This window comes from Vulpes vulpes, chromosome 7, assembly GCF_048418805.1.
Source record: "Vulpes vulpes isolate BD-2025 chromosome 7, VulVul3, whole genome shotgun sequence".
NCBI lineage: Eukaryota > Metazoa > Chordata > Mammalia > Carnivora > Canidae > Vulpes > Vulpes vulpes.
In genome coordinates, this window is record NC_132786.1 from 116,779,675 (window position 1) to 116,793,786 (window position 14,112).

At 38.7% G+C, this 14,112-nt stretch overlaps 1 protein-coding gene across 7 annotated transcripts in view; it reads right to left on the minus strand.

Moving 5' to 3' along the window:
• Positions 1-14,112, minus strand: part of DOCK4 (dedicator of cytokinesis 4) — a 407,219-nt gene that overhangs the window by 246,031 nt on the left and 147,076 nt on the right. The window contains exon 1 of one of the 7 annotated variants that reach the window (XM_072764776.1): positions 6,654-6,892. The exons of the other annotated variants lie outside the window; for them this stretch is intronic. The gene's annotated coding sequence lies outside the window, so the exon portion shown is untranslated. Of the gene's footprint in view, positions 1-6,653; positions 6,893-14,112 lie in introns of those variants that run through there. 7 annotated transcript variants of the gene reach the window in all.

Here is a 14,112-nt window from a genome sequence, read left to right on the forward strand (position 1 = left end):
GGCAACTGTTCAAAATAACAAATAAGATAATTTTTTAAAGACTTTATTCATTCATGAGACACACACACACAGAGAGAGAGAGAGAGAGAGAGAGAGAGAGAGAGGCAGACACACAGGCAGAGGGAGAAGCAGGCTCCACACAGGGAGCCTGATGTGGGACTCAATCCCAGCACTCCAGGATCATGCCCTGGGCCGAAGGCAGGCGGCAAACCGCCGAGCCACCCAAGGATCCCCTAAATAAGATAATTTAACCCACAAATATTCTGGAAAAATTTGATACTTTCATAGAGTTCTAAAGCGCCAGATCCTCAATACAGACAAAGTAACTTCGTACACAGGCAGGCTACCTTTCTTTACTTATGTCTTTATGGACTCTAATTTCTATTAACTAAAGAAAATAATTTATACCAAATTGATAAGCAAATAATAAACTAAGCTCATTCAGCTTTGGTATTTTTGTCAAAGCAGAAGACTATACACACTTTAAAAAAAACAGGACACTCATGTGCTAAACCAAAGGGCTTTGAGTTTGGGGGGCCATAGACACATAGCGCAGGAAGGGAGGGAAAAGAAGGGAAAAAAATACTCTTGATTTTTTTTTAAAAAAATTTGACTTCCTTCACCACACACAAATCCCCTTCAATAGTCTTTCTTAAGCACCTGAGTGCCAGGCAGAAAGGCTAAGATACAAGGTGAGTAAATCTCAGCATTTCCTCCAAACTCACAGTCTAGGGAAGCGATGGACACTTGGGGTGCAGCCCAACAATGACAATGCAGTTTGAGAAGAATGCTATAAAAGGTGTATACCGAGCGGTACAGAGAAGAGGCTTATCGACAGATCCGGGAGATGGAGGATAAATCCTCAATAGAGGCTTTAATAGAAGAAACACAATACCTGACTTGAGTTTTAACTAATGAAAAGGATTGTAGAGAGAAGGGGGGGCGGAAAAAAACAGCAGGCCATTTAGGGACCCGCAAGTTGGTGAGTCTCACTAGAGCCTAACATACAGATCCCACAGGGAAGAGAAGGCAGTGGAATTAGTCGATCAACTTTTTTAAAGATTAATTTGAAGAAGGCCCCACCAAAGGAGTAGGTTCCAAGTCCAAGATCTCCAAGGGCTGAGACGCTCGGACTCAGGACCTCACAGGTGGCAGCAAAAATAAGAAATGAGCTCCAACATCTTCGCAGACCTCTATGAAGACACAACTTTCCCAAGAGCAAAAGCATTTCGTTGGCAGAGCAGAGGCTGAGAGCCTGCATCAAAAGGACCCGTCCGTATTTGTTTGAAAACTGCCACCCCCTGATCCCAGCACAGAACTACCTCATCTCACTGGCATGGTCTCAGCAGAAGTCACTGGCTAGATTGTAATTGCCCAATAATACCTTAAAAAGACCGACTTAACCTCTTCATTTAAAGAATCATCACATGGCTGAAATCAATGGGAGCAATTTCAACCCAGAAGAAAAGCTTTCTGAAAGAACCTAGATGAAGTGAAATGGAAACTCTGGAAAGAATGAACATCTCCGATCATCCTCTACACAGCAAGTCCCAGCAGTGCTCCGTTCTCTGGCACAAAAAGGCTCTAACTGCCTCACTGCCTTCCCTCAGTCCACTCCTCTCTCGGCACAGAGGACACACGTGCCACACTGAATCATACTACCGCTCTGTCCTCCTTGTGTGCTGATTTTTTTTTCAGACTTCCAATTGTTTAAAAATAATAATGCTGGGGCTAAGATTTTTCAATCGAATATATCAAATGTGCATCAGACAGCCAAGCCAGCAGGGCTGATCCTACAATGCTACAATACAAGCAAGGTGCATTCGGAGCTTCCCCTCCTTTGTCTCTTGGCATCCAGCTCCTCCCAGCTGCCCTTGAAGAATCTGTCACTGAGCTGGGGGCACCCAGCTTGGAAATGTAGCTGCTCATACCTGAGTTCTCTCCTATCACTGGGGCCCATGAGATCTGAAGCAAATCTGATAAGCTAATCATTATGAATGTGCAGGCACAGAAAGGCTGAATGGCCGGTCTCTGGGAGCATCATCATTTCAACGACAGGCTTTTGTGGGAAGAACAGACATCTATCCTCCCAGACTTCCCACTCCTGCACATCTGATTCATCAGGTGACCACAGGAGGATGAACAGCATTTTGGACGTCTCAAATTGCACAACACAAAACCACTTCTTTCACAGGGAGGCCTTGGATATGCATCTGTTTTGTAAAAATGAAAATCTGAAGCAGCCTCCAGGGGTAAACATAAATAGGAAAAAATTATTCATAAAACGTCATCATTCATTTTCAGCACAGGACCAGCACTTGGTATCTGCAACATCTTTTGCAAAGTCAAATCGACATTGGAGAACTGTCATTAACCCCTGAACTTCCTTGCTAACATGAAGGACAGAACTTACCACTTTCATTTGGATAATCTAAAATGTCAGCCAGCAGTCACTCCTGAACTCATGGAAATTCATTAGTTCCAACAGACAGCAGTGTTAATGAAGAGAGTAATTGCGGTCACTGGGTGGTTTCTTTGCTTATGTTGACAGGAGATTCTATTATAAACCAATCTGATCCCCTTTAATCCTTGGAAGTACAAGGGTAAACTACTGATGCATCACAGAAAGTATTTTTAAGGAATATGGCCGAAACCAGTGTCATGATTCATTGTTTTTCTAGACATTCATGGTCATTAAATAGCTGTAATATTTCAAAAAAAGATCTGAATGTCTAAATCACTACAAATGTAGCTTTCCAGTTCAAAATGACTTGAAGAATTTGCTTCCATAATACAAGCAAAGCAGTTAAGAAGGAGACCACTACCTATTGGTGTCAAGAATTTTGCTATTGGCATGTCATGTATCTAACTCGAATGCTGGCTTCTGATTCATAAACACCAAAAAGGGGACCAGGACTTTGGTTTTGCAGAAAGTAGAAGAGATGCCCTTTTAAGCCCAAATTAGCCTTTGGGCATGAAACAGCAAGTTCCAAGTATTGATTTCCTAAGGAGAACACACAGCCTCACTGAGCGGGCTGCGACGCGAGCTCAGGTGGGGTCTGAACAGAGAACCATCAGATCTGAGACACACAAACCCAGCTGTACAAATACAATCCCTGTCTGAAGCCAACCCTACAGAATCCTGTGTTAATGCTGCCTCAATTAATGCAGCTAAAGAACGGATTCAGAGTGTCTGTAAAATCACACTGAAACTACAAACATCATGAAACACTCGCAAGGTGAACATTCTGCAGAGCGCTTTTATCTTTTCTAACCATTTCACTCAGGCCCCATACCTTGGAGGGAAAGGCCCCTCACATTTTATACGCCCTCTAGCCAGGCACTGAGGAAGGTCTAGCAGATTCTTCTCTCCAACTTCAGCCAGAGCTGATGAGAAAGAAGAGCTTTCATCTTTTTGGGACTTTGAGCTGTTAGAGATGTGAAAGGCTGGAGCCATACAGACAGAACTTGCTAGAAAAGAAACCTTCCCAGAGGGATGAAGAGAGCTCTGCTAGTACAATGAACTCCTGGAGCCAGCCGTGCTCCAGCAGCAGTAAATACCGCAGATTTCTCAAGTTAATGAACATTTTTAGCTAGTTTGAATTTGGGGGAACTGCCAAGAACAGTGTAAGAATAGCGACCATCTACTATGCAAATACCCAGAAAGGGATGCAACTGTAGGGCAAGGGTTGGAGCACTCTAAAGGAGAAGTTACTGGCTTATATTCTCTTGTGACTTGCAGTTCATCATGGTGAACTCATGCCTGTCTGTCCCCTTCAGTTAGTGTCACCAAATCAGAACAGAGCAGAGAGAGAAGAGCAGGAGCATTACACAAACAGCAGAGACATTACGCAACCATGGCCATGACCTACCAACAATTATGCCATAAAGTAAGAGACACCAGCAACCATGAAAGCCAAGCGAGGATGACCGTGGATGGGGAAGGATGCTGAAAAGCCTGGGCTGGTTCACCTCCAGTCTGACTTCAGGCTGCTATAACAAAGTGCCAAAGGCTGAGAGGCTTATAGACAACAAGATTTTACCTCTTGGAGTTCTGGAGGCTGGAAGTTTGAGATCAGGGTGCCAGCATGGTTAGGTTCTAGTGAGAGCTCTCTTCCAGGTTGCACACCATTGACTTGTCATTATACCCTCATGTGGCAGGAAGGCAGCCAGCTGTTCTCTGGACTCTTTTAAGAAGGGCCCTAGTCTCATTCATGAGGGCTGCACCCTCATGACCTGATTACCTCCAAAGTTCCCACCTCCAAATACCATCCCAATAAAAGTAGATTTCAATATCTGATTTTTGGGAGAACACAAATATTCCATCCAGAACAGATCCCTAGCCAGCAAGGGTAGCCTTCTCCCAATTCCCCACTGACCCAAGTCATCATGCATGCAGTCAACTGACTCCCTTTCTTGTCTGCGGATCTTCAGTGGAGCTGGAGCATCACCCTCTCATTTACTTAAAGTAGGATGCCAAAGGGTTTCTCTTTAGGAAAGCTTAATTCCACTCTAACTCTTCATGGTTCGTTCCCTCCCTCCCTGCCATCTTCCTTCCCACCTTCCCTCTCTCCCTGTGATCTGGCCTTCCTCATATGAGCTTTAATATTGTTAAAGATGGATGACATCTTCCTACAAACTTTTCAAAAAGCACACCCAGCGCAGTATTCATAACCTCCCATTGTGTGCACTGCTTGCGAACCCATAATCAAGCCAGAACCTCTTCCTTACGCCTCCCCCTCCCCCTCTCATCCTCTTGAGCTGTAACTCATGGGCGGACTTCTTTTCAAAGGGAATTTGCTATGTGCAGTTCATATTTCAAGCTTCTTCAATTAATCTCATTGCTACAGGGCAATTTCTTGCTTCAGCCCAAGAACATTTTTGAAACTATTAGATTAACCCTTGAAAAATAGTCTTAGAAGGGAGATACTGACGAATCAGAATTCAGATGAGGTGAACATCTCATTAAAATGTCTCCTGCCAAAATGCCAAGAGATGCATGCAGTGTCCACTAGAAACTCAAATCAACCAAATCAAGTGGCATTCCCTCTTGAGAGTCACAACAAAAAGCATGTCTACCAAAAAAAGAAGGCAGTGGGTTTGCATGACAAGGCTGGCCATTATCTCCATAGGAACAAGACTGGAAAACACAAGTGTAAATGCTGAATTCACTGCAGTCTGCCGCACGAAATTCACCAGGATTTTTAATCTTGTCATAAGACCCTTAAGTAGGTCATAGCAAGCTTAAAAAAAAAAAAATGACAGCAAGAAAAGTGTGATGGGTGACAATGTGTACAGTATTTTGCTATTCTGACCAAATCTTGACTGCATTAAAATTATGAAATATTTAGGAAGAGAGGGTATAAAAATACCTTCTCAAACAGAGAAACTAGAAATACTATACCACCTTCAGTCAAAATATTTGGTGACTGATTAGGCTTGAGGTACTGCTTCCCTTAAATTGGAAATCCTAAGGGAATGGCTATAAACATCGAATACAATTACGAAGTTATTTATGCAAGTAAGCTAATTAAATTTTTGAAAATAAACCTTTTACATATTACTACAGTGAGGTCTCACATGAAGGTTGTTCTTGGCTTCCATTCGGGGAGCTGCTCGCGTTACTTTTAAAAAAGAGTCTTTTGGTATTTTGGTATTCATTGCAAGGTGTCCAAATACTCAAGAAAGATAGGTCTTATTCTGAATTCCTCACTACATGATATTGTGTTGCAGTCCGATTCCTGTGTATTATGTGAACACCATATAAAACAGCAAGTCTGGAAGTGGCTGGAAGGTAGACTAAATTGTATTTCCAACCATACCTTTGTGAGCCCACATTGGTTACTTCTATTGTCTTATTCATGCCCCCAGGACCCCACTCTCTACTAAGATGAGATGGGGGGGGGGGGCAATAGCCTTTTATTCACAGTTTCAAGTGAACATTTCAGTATTAACTGAATAATTTTCTCCAATATATTTTGTTTTCTATGAGGAGAAAACATTCTAATCTCCCAGAGAAAAAAAATCTTTTCTCATAATATCCCCAAAGGAAAGGAGAAGGGAAGTGTTATAGCACTCATTTATTCAGCTAACCAATGTAAATATAATAAAACTCAGTGGAATTGTTTCTAAGCACAGTTACTAAATGCATCTGTTTATTTCAGCAGTCATAAATTTGAGCAAACCATCCAATAAGACACAGAGGTATATTTTAAATTTTTTCCCAATTTGTATATTGCATTTATCCCTGGAAAGCTCAAGAGAAGGCAGATAATTCCGGAAAAAATACAATATACAGACAGACAAATACAACAGAATTGGAAAATAAGCCAAACCTCTTTATCTTTCTAGACAAGAAAAAATGGGCTAAGAAAAGCAAATATAAAAATGATCATTTCTCTTATTATCTATCATTGAGGCTTAATGAAAAAGCACAAAACTTCAAATTTATAAATGGATATTTGAATAATCTCAATCCCATTCCTTAAGACAAAGCAAAGCCAAACAAACAAACAAAAAAGCACCCATGGGAGGGTAGAGGTAAATGCCTTTTATTCTGATGGCACTTGCTACAACCTGCTATTGCATTCAGCAATACTTTTCTAGGTGTGCCTAAAATTTCTTTTGGAAATTTACTTGAAATGCTTTCTCACCTTCATTCAAAACGTTAACGCTGATCCTCTTTTAGGATGTATCCATCACAGCGTAGCATTGTTTTTCTGACCATATCAGCTAAGACAGGGCTTCTTTTTCTTGACTTTACAGGTTTTGACTGCTTGATCAGCTTGTGTGGACACAGGATTATTAAAGCAGCTCTGCAGAGGACAGGCACAAAGAGCTGACACTGGTTCCCAATGTTCACTGCCTCAAATAACACAGTCCTTGAAAATCTGAGCCACTACACACTTCACTGTTAGGGGATCATAATCATCTTTACACTTAAAAAAAATTAAATCTTTAAAGAGAATGAGTAAGCTCAACATAAAATCCACATCAGCATTAATGTTTCACTGTTAAATATAGTGCTCAGCATGAAGCAATCCCTAGAAATAGAAGTTTCAATGATAGCATCTAAATGTATGAATCCTGCAATAAAAGAGCACATTTTCAATTCATGGGCTCATCTATTGTGCTTTTGATTGGGTTTGGGTTCTGAGCTCCCTCTCAAACCTTTACTTTTTATTTAAAGAGCCTACTATTTTCACTTGCATACACATCTGGGGTAGGGGAAAGAGAGAGGAAGAGGGGGAGGAAGGCGAAGTTGATTCTCATATGTATCTGGGGGCAGAAAGGGAGAAAGTAGGAAGATATGAGGATACATCATGTGACCAACTGAGTTTTACAGGGACTGAGTAACAATAGAGGAATCAAACAGGATTACTAAAAGTACCTCCTCAAATGCCTAATGGGTCATTTTAAATATCTTTTTAAAGTGATTAAACAAGGGAAAGAAACTATGTGTGCCATCGTTTGGAATGTGACCCCTGAAAGAAACAGACTCTAGCACAGTTCTGAGTCCTGCCCCCCAAGTTATTCTGCCCAAGAGTAGTAATAAGGAAAAACAATGAGCTGACTACACCCTGAGCATTCTTACTTAAATGCTCTCAACTGGAGAGATCCAAATTGGAGAGCCTAAAGAAAAAAAAAAAAAAAAAAAGCCTGACACTAGAATCCTGCATTTCTTCAGGTACCCCAGGCTTGCCATACTCCAAGACATTAAACAAAATTAGGGTCAAGTTAAACTAGCTCTGGCTACATGGAATGGACACATATCTAGGGAATTCAAAAATACACAGAAAAGAGAATACCCCAATAGGGTGACCAGCCATCTCAGCATGGCTAGAACTAAGAGGGTTTCGTGGGATGTGGGATTTTGAATGCTAAATATAGGAAAGTTCCAGACACATAAGGATGGTTAGTCACCCCAGGTCCAGATCCTCCAGCAAAGACTGTACTCTGCTCCAACTGACTTCTTCCCTTTCTCATGGCCCATGAGGCTGACAGCCAGCCCTCAAGTTGTACATAGGGATTTGAGAGACAATTTAATCCTGGATAAAGGAGGAACAGGATCAAGTGAATTGATCAGAACAAACAGATGTTGTGGAGAGTGGCCTCCATTATGCATGAGTGAGATGACATAAAGGTAATTTTAAAACTCTACTAAAACAAAAAATACAAGAAAAGGATCTCACTTGCAAATGGCAGATGTGGAACTAAGACTGTAAGAACATCACCTTAGAAACAGGACTTGCAGTGAGAGTTTCACATTCTATAAAAACTTCATACAACTATGAGGCCTATAAAGCAAGGACTCAAAAACTAGATGACAGGACAACAGGCTAAGATGAAAGGAAGAAAGTAGAAATAAGGAGATTCTTATAAAATAAAACAACATTAGGTAGCTAGTAAACAAATTAGAGCAAGGGGTAGAAGAGATAAAAATCTAAGGGCACAAGTAAAGGTCAGAGATAAATCTTGCTGCAAGCAGCAGGAAAAGATAAAACTAAGGGAAGAAGAGAGAAGGTGACACATAGAGAATCAAGATAATCAAACCTGAGGATGATTGTTGTTCTTGAAGTAACACATATACACACACACAGGAAAGAGAAAAGCAGTGTTCATATTTAAAAACCAGGCTACAAAGAAAAAGGAACCATCATGCATTGTTGGTGGGAATGCAAACTGGTGTGGCCACTGTAAAAAAAAAAAAAAAATTATGGAGTTTCCTCAAAAAAATAAAAACGGAATTACCATATAACCTAGTAATTCCACTAGTAGGATATTTACCCAAAGAATATGAAAACACTAATTTGAAAAATTATATGCACCCCTATGTTTACTGCAGCATTACTTAAAATAACCAAATTTTGGAAGTAACCCAAGGGTCCACCTATAGATGAATGGATAAAGAAGATGTGGTCTATATACAGAAAGGCGTATTACTCAGTTCTAAAACAGAATGAAATCTTGCTCTACTCAACAGCATGGAAGGATCTAGAGGGTATAGTGCTAAGTAAAATGAAGTCAGAGAAAGACAAACCCATATGATTTCACTCACATATGGAATTTAAGTAACAAAACAAAGAGAAAAAGAGACCAAAAAAACAAAAAACAAAAAAACAAAAAACAAAAAAAACCCCACCCCAGACCCTTAGATACAGAGAATAAACTGGTGGTTACCAGAAGGGAGGCGGGTGGGGGATCGGTGAAACAGGCAAGGGGATCAAGAGTACACTTATTGTGATGAGCACTGAGTAATGTAGAGAATTGCTGAATCACTGTATTGTACACCTGAAACTCATATAGCACTGTATGTTAATTATATTGGAATTAAAAAAATTAAAACAAAACAAAACCAGAGAACAAAGCATTATAACACACCAAAAACTTTCCAAAATAAAGGATGGAACTAAAACTGCAGCTCAAAAGGGCTTCTCAGGCCAGGAACAATTTATACATAATACAAAAGAATTGAGACAATGTTTAAATTGTTGAACAGAAGAATAAAAAAATTTCCAGACATCAAATATAAAAAGCAAGCCATCTACTAGAAGGGGAAAGACCACAAAACTAGGTGGAGAAGATGACTACAGACATCTTCATAATAATGTTCAACGTCAGGAGATAGTGGGGCCGTGTGTTTAAAAACAGAAACATATGACCCAAGAATATCATATTATTAAATACAGTTAATTTGTGGTTCAAGTACAAAAGCAAAACAAAGGCATTTGCAAACATTTAAAAACTCAGGAAATAGATAATCCATGAGTATTCCTTTAGAATAAACAAACCAAAAAAACAAAAAAAAAACAAAAACTACTTGACCATGAAATCTGGATAAACAAGAGATGAATCAAAATAAAAAATTCAGAAATGGAAAAACTGTGGCAAAAGAACCCATGGTGAACACAGAATCTATTTAAATATAGAACTAAGACTAAACAACTAGGGGATTATGATTGCAGATCAGAGTATGAATGCTATAAAACCTGAAAAAAGAAAAATGAATTCAAGTAACATAAGGGGCGGTGGGAGGAAGCACCAGTTTGTTCATTCTTCTCATTTTTTCACAGAAAGACAATCCATAATATGTAAGATGCTTACATTTAGTTTGCTTAAACAATTTTTAGGTTGAGGTATACTTACAATAAAGTGGACAGACCTTAAGTGTACAGTTTGATGGGTTTCAACAAATACATACACTCATAACCAATACCCCAGTGAAAATACAGAACACAGATGTTACCAGAGGACGTTTCCTTTCCAGTCTATCCTCCAATCATGTCACAGGCAACTACTGTTCTGATTTCCAACACCAAAGACAAATTGTACCTGCTCTTAAACATAATATAAATGGACTCATTTAATATATGTGCTTTTGTGTCTGCCAGCTTTGCTCAATGCAATGTTGTCTATGTTGTGCATCCTTTATAGTCTCTTCCTTTCTTTCTTTCTTTTTTTTTTTTAGTCCCTTTCTTACTGATGGATACAATTATATTTCATGGACATATCACATTATCACATTTTGTTTGTGGATATTGTTTCTAAGTACTTTTGAAATGCACATTCGTGCACACATCTTTTTGTAGGCATGAGATTTCATTTCTAGGGAGACTCAGTGGATTACTAGATCCTAAGATCTTAATTTTATAAGAAAAAATTTCTAGGGCCTCTATCATTTTACATTCTCACCCAGAGTGTATGAGATTTCCAGTTGTTCCATAACCTCATATAAACTTCGTGTTTTCAGTATTTTTCATTCCAGCCATTCTGAGGGTTGCATAGTGGTAGTATCATGATGACCCCAACCTCCTAATGGTTCTTAACTCTTTTCCTTACCTTAGAGGCATTATTCTAGATATTAATGTTTTAGGATGAAGAAACTTATTCAGAAATTCAAAAATCCCTCCAGTTTCATTTCATTAAATGTAATGCCTTAAATTCTAAAACAGCATGTACAACATGAAGCCACTGTTATAAAAGTATTCATACCAACCTACCTATCCACTCATTCGTCCTTCTAGTCGTAAATTTAGCAAAATTAGCTTCAAAATTTAGTAAAATTAGCTTCTGCTAATACTCCACAGACGATAATATTTTATTTCTGGCAGGTATGATGATTTGGAGATGATTCGTAACTGTCTTCTTCGTGTTTTTCTGTATTTTTGGAATTTTATAAAATGAGTATGTCTTATATTTTTAAAAGTGTTATGAAGTCATTATTTGTTGCTTAGTGGAAATCACAAGCCACATAAATGCAAATAGAGAAAAATATGAAGGTGAGACCCCAAGTCCTTTTGAAAACTAGCTATCTCTATTTCAGGGACTTATGACTCCTCAAAACTGTAGGGAGGAGCAACAGAAGGGGTTAGTGGTGATAAACACTAATGTCATCATGCCACACAACTGGATGAGAACTATAGATCAATATGTCAAGTGAGGCCAAGAACAAACAGCTTGGAGGTGGCAGTACTGTCACTCCAGTGCCAGCACTGGCTGTGGAGTTTCAAGCGCACTCTGGACAGCTATACTTTATACTGTCATTGAGTGTGTATCCTGAAAACCACCACCAGTGGGACCATGTATCTCTTCTAGGTGACAAAGTAAAAAAAATGTAAGAACCGAGTTGAATCTGGATAATCCTCAATTAAGTCGAACCTTGTTTGGTTCTAGAACCAACTTCAATCCCCACTCCTGAGTTACCATCTCCAATGTTGTATGAAAATTAAAAGGCTCATGTCTATTTCACTCAGTGGGAACTTTTTTTAAAAAGCCACAAAAGAGGCCAACTGGACCAATCAGACTACCATCTGGGCCTAAGAAACAGTGCCTCTCAACAAGTTCACCCTCACAGAGGTGTTCATGTCCACTTTGGGCTGCTCCTTCTCCTCTGAGAGGTGTTTAGTCTCTGCAAGACAAAGACTAAATAACAGGAAATGGGATTTAAACACGGGAAGCAGACAGAGAAACCAGTATTAACATTCTTATACCATAACATATTATATTGCTTCAGGCTCAGTGAATCTCCAAGATCCTCCAGAATCATCCATATTGAAACAAGCACTTCAAATGCATTCCACACTTAAGTCTAAGTGATATCAGAACTGTCCCCAATGCTTACATTATTATTTCAATGGAAAGATACTTGCTGATTACCTACAGTATGAGGAACCCTGTCACAATTCCTGCTGATATGACTGAATTATCAAGGCACTTACTGTGCTATGCAGAAAATTGAAGATTTTAAAGAGATTTTAAAGAGAATTTCATTTGGGAGCCTTAGAAAGGAATGAAGTCTAGTTTTAAACTGTTATTCTTTTTCCTTGAGTAATTTCTTACTCAAAATCTTCTGGTTTTTATATATTATACCTACCTTTTAGTAACCCTGGAAAAAAGAGTGTAGAAAGCGAAACCTTGTCTTTCCAAACGATGTCCAGATTCCTAAAGAGCTAAAAACTTCCCCCTCGGGCTACCTCTATATCTAGACCTGTGGACTCTATTAGATGCACAGATGTCTCCTGTTTCCTTAGCACTGTGTTTTAAAACAATTATAATTTCAGCCAACATTTATGAATGAGGAGTTTTTCATAAATAAATTTAATTTCCAGCTTTTTTTTAAAAAAAATCAGAAAATCCTGTTACTCTGGATCCTTATTTCCCATGTTAACAACTTAGTTTGATTTACATAACAATTGACCCCTTTAGGTGAAAGACATAACCAATTGCCCCTATTATTTATTACCTGGCCCCTCCCACTCATGCCATGAACCAATCAGCATTTGAATTTTCAGCCCCCACTAACACAACAGGTGTCTTCTATAACTACCTTATTCATACTGCTGCTTTCATTAATACAGTTAAGAGTGAGTTTGGCAAAATTTTAAACCATCTTGTATGCAGCCCAGTAGCTGAGAAAATACTCTCCTTATATGTATGCTGACCCAATTTAAAGTGAGGTCAAAATGTTTTACAGAGAAAATTTAATGAGATCAATATGAAATAACAATGTGTGAGTAGATGGAAATCCTCCAACAAGATTCTCAAGCAATACACTAAATTTCCAGTTTCTGTGCTATCAACTCTTATGATTAGAATTCTATGTAAAAAGGTCATCATATTTAAGTGACACAAATAGGGAAAATTATGTCACAGGTAGACTGTGCTTTTGTTTTTAAATGTTCAATAAGAGTTTGATTAAATAAATCGCGGTGCACCATACAAAGGAATACTAGCATTAGGAATGATGTGACACAAGGAAATTTAACCACGTAAGAAACTGATCAAGAAGTAACATTCAGTGAAAGAAGCATGTTCTAAAACAGTATGTCCAGTTATTATACATATACACATTAAGCATGTGCAATTATATATACGGGATTCTATAAATACCCATTTTAAAAGACAGAAAGTATATACAATGCTTAAAGTAGTTACCTCTGGGTAGTAGATTCAGAATTATTATTATTATTTTACATTTTAACATAACCAAATATTATTTTTTAGTATGACAATGATAACATAACCGGTTCAGCCTGAGATATAGCCCCAAGTTGAAACCATTGTTTGAGACACCGTATGAACTATTTTCCTTAGGTTTAACAAAACAACTGATGAACACTGCCGATAGAAATCCTTCCAGAGTGTCCAGCATCCATCTATTGTGACAGGAAGGCCACAGAATGCCCAATTATTATAATTCTTTTCAGGAGAGGTGAGGTCCTGAGGTGTAGCTGTCAAAGCAGATAAGAATATACAATTGTAGGAGTTAAAAAATGTATTTCCTCTGACTCAAGGAAATGGGAGAAGAGAAGAAAATGGGATCATAGTGTATTTCCATATTAGTCAACATTTTTCACCAATTCACTCAGTTATAGCCTTGAGTGAATTTTAAGTATGAAATGTGGCACAACTCACTATATATGAGCAGACAACAGACAAATTTTAGACAAAAGGAGGGTCACTGACAAATCCACTGTTCAATGGATAAGTAATTTTAGGAACAAGGAATTTTAATTATTCCAAATCGCAACTACTGTGTCCCAATAGACCCGGACATAAAAACCCCATCTTCAGATTGCAGACCCAACACTGTTTCTACTCTATCATTCTGCT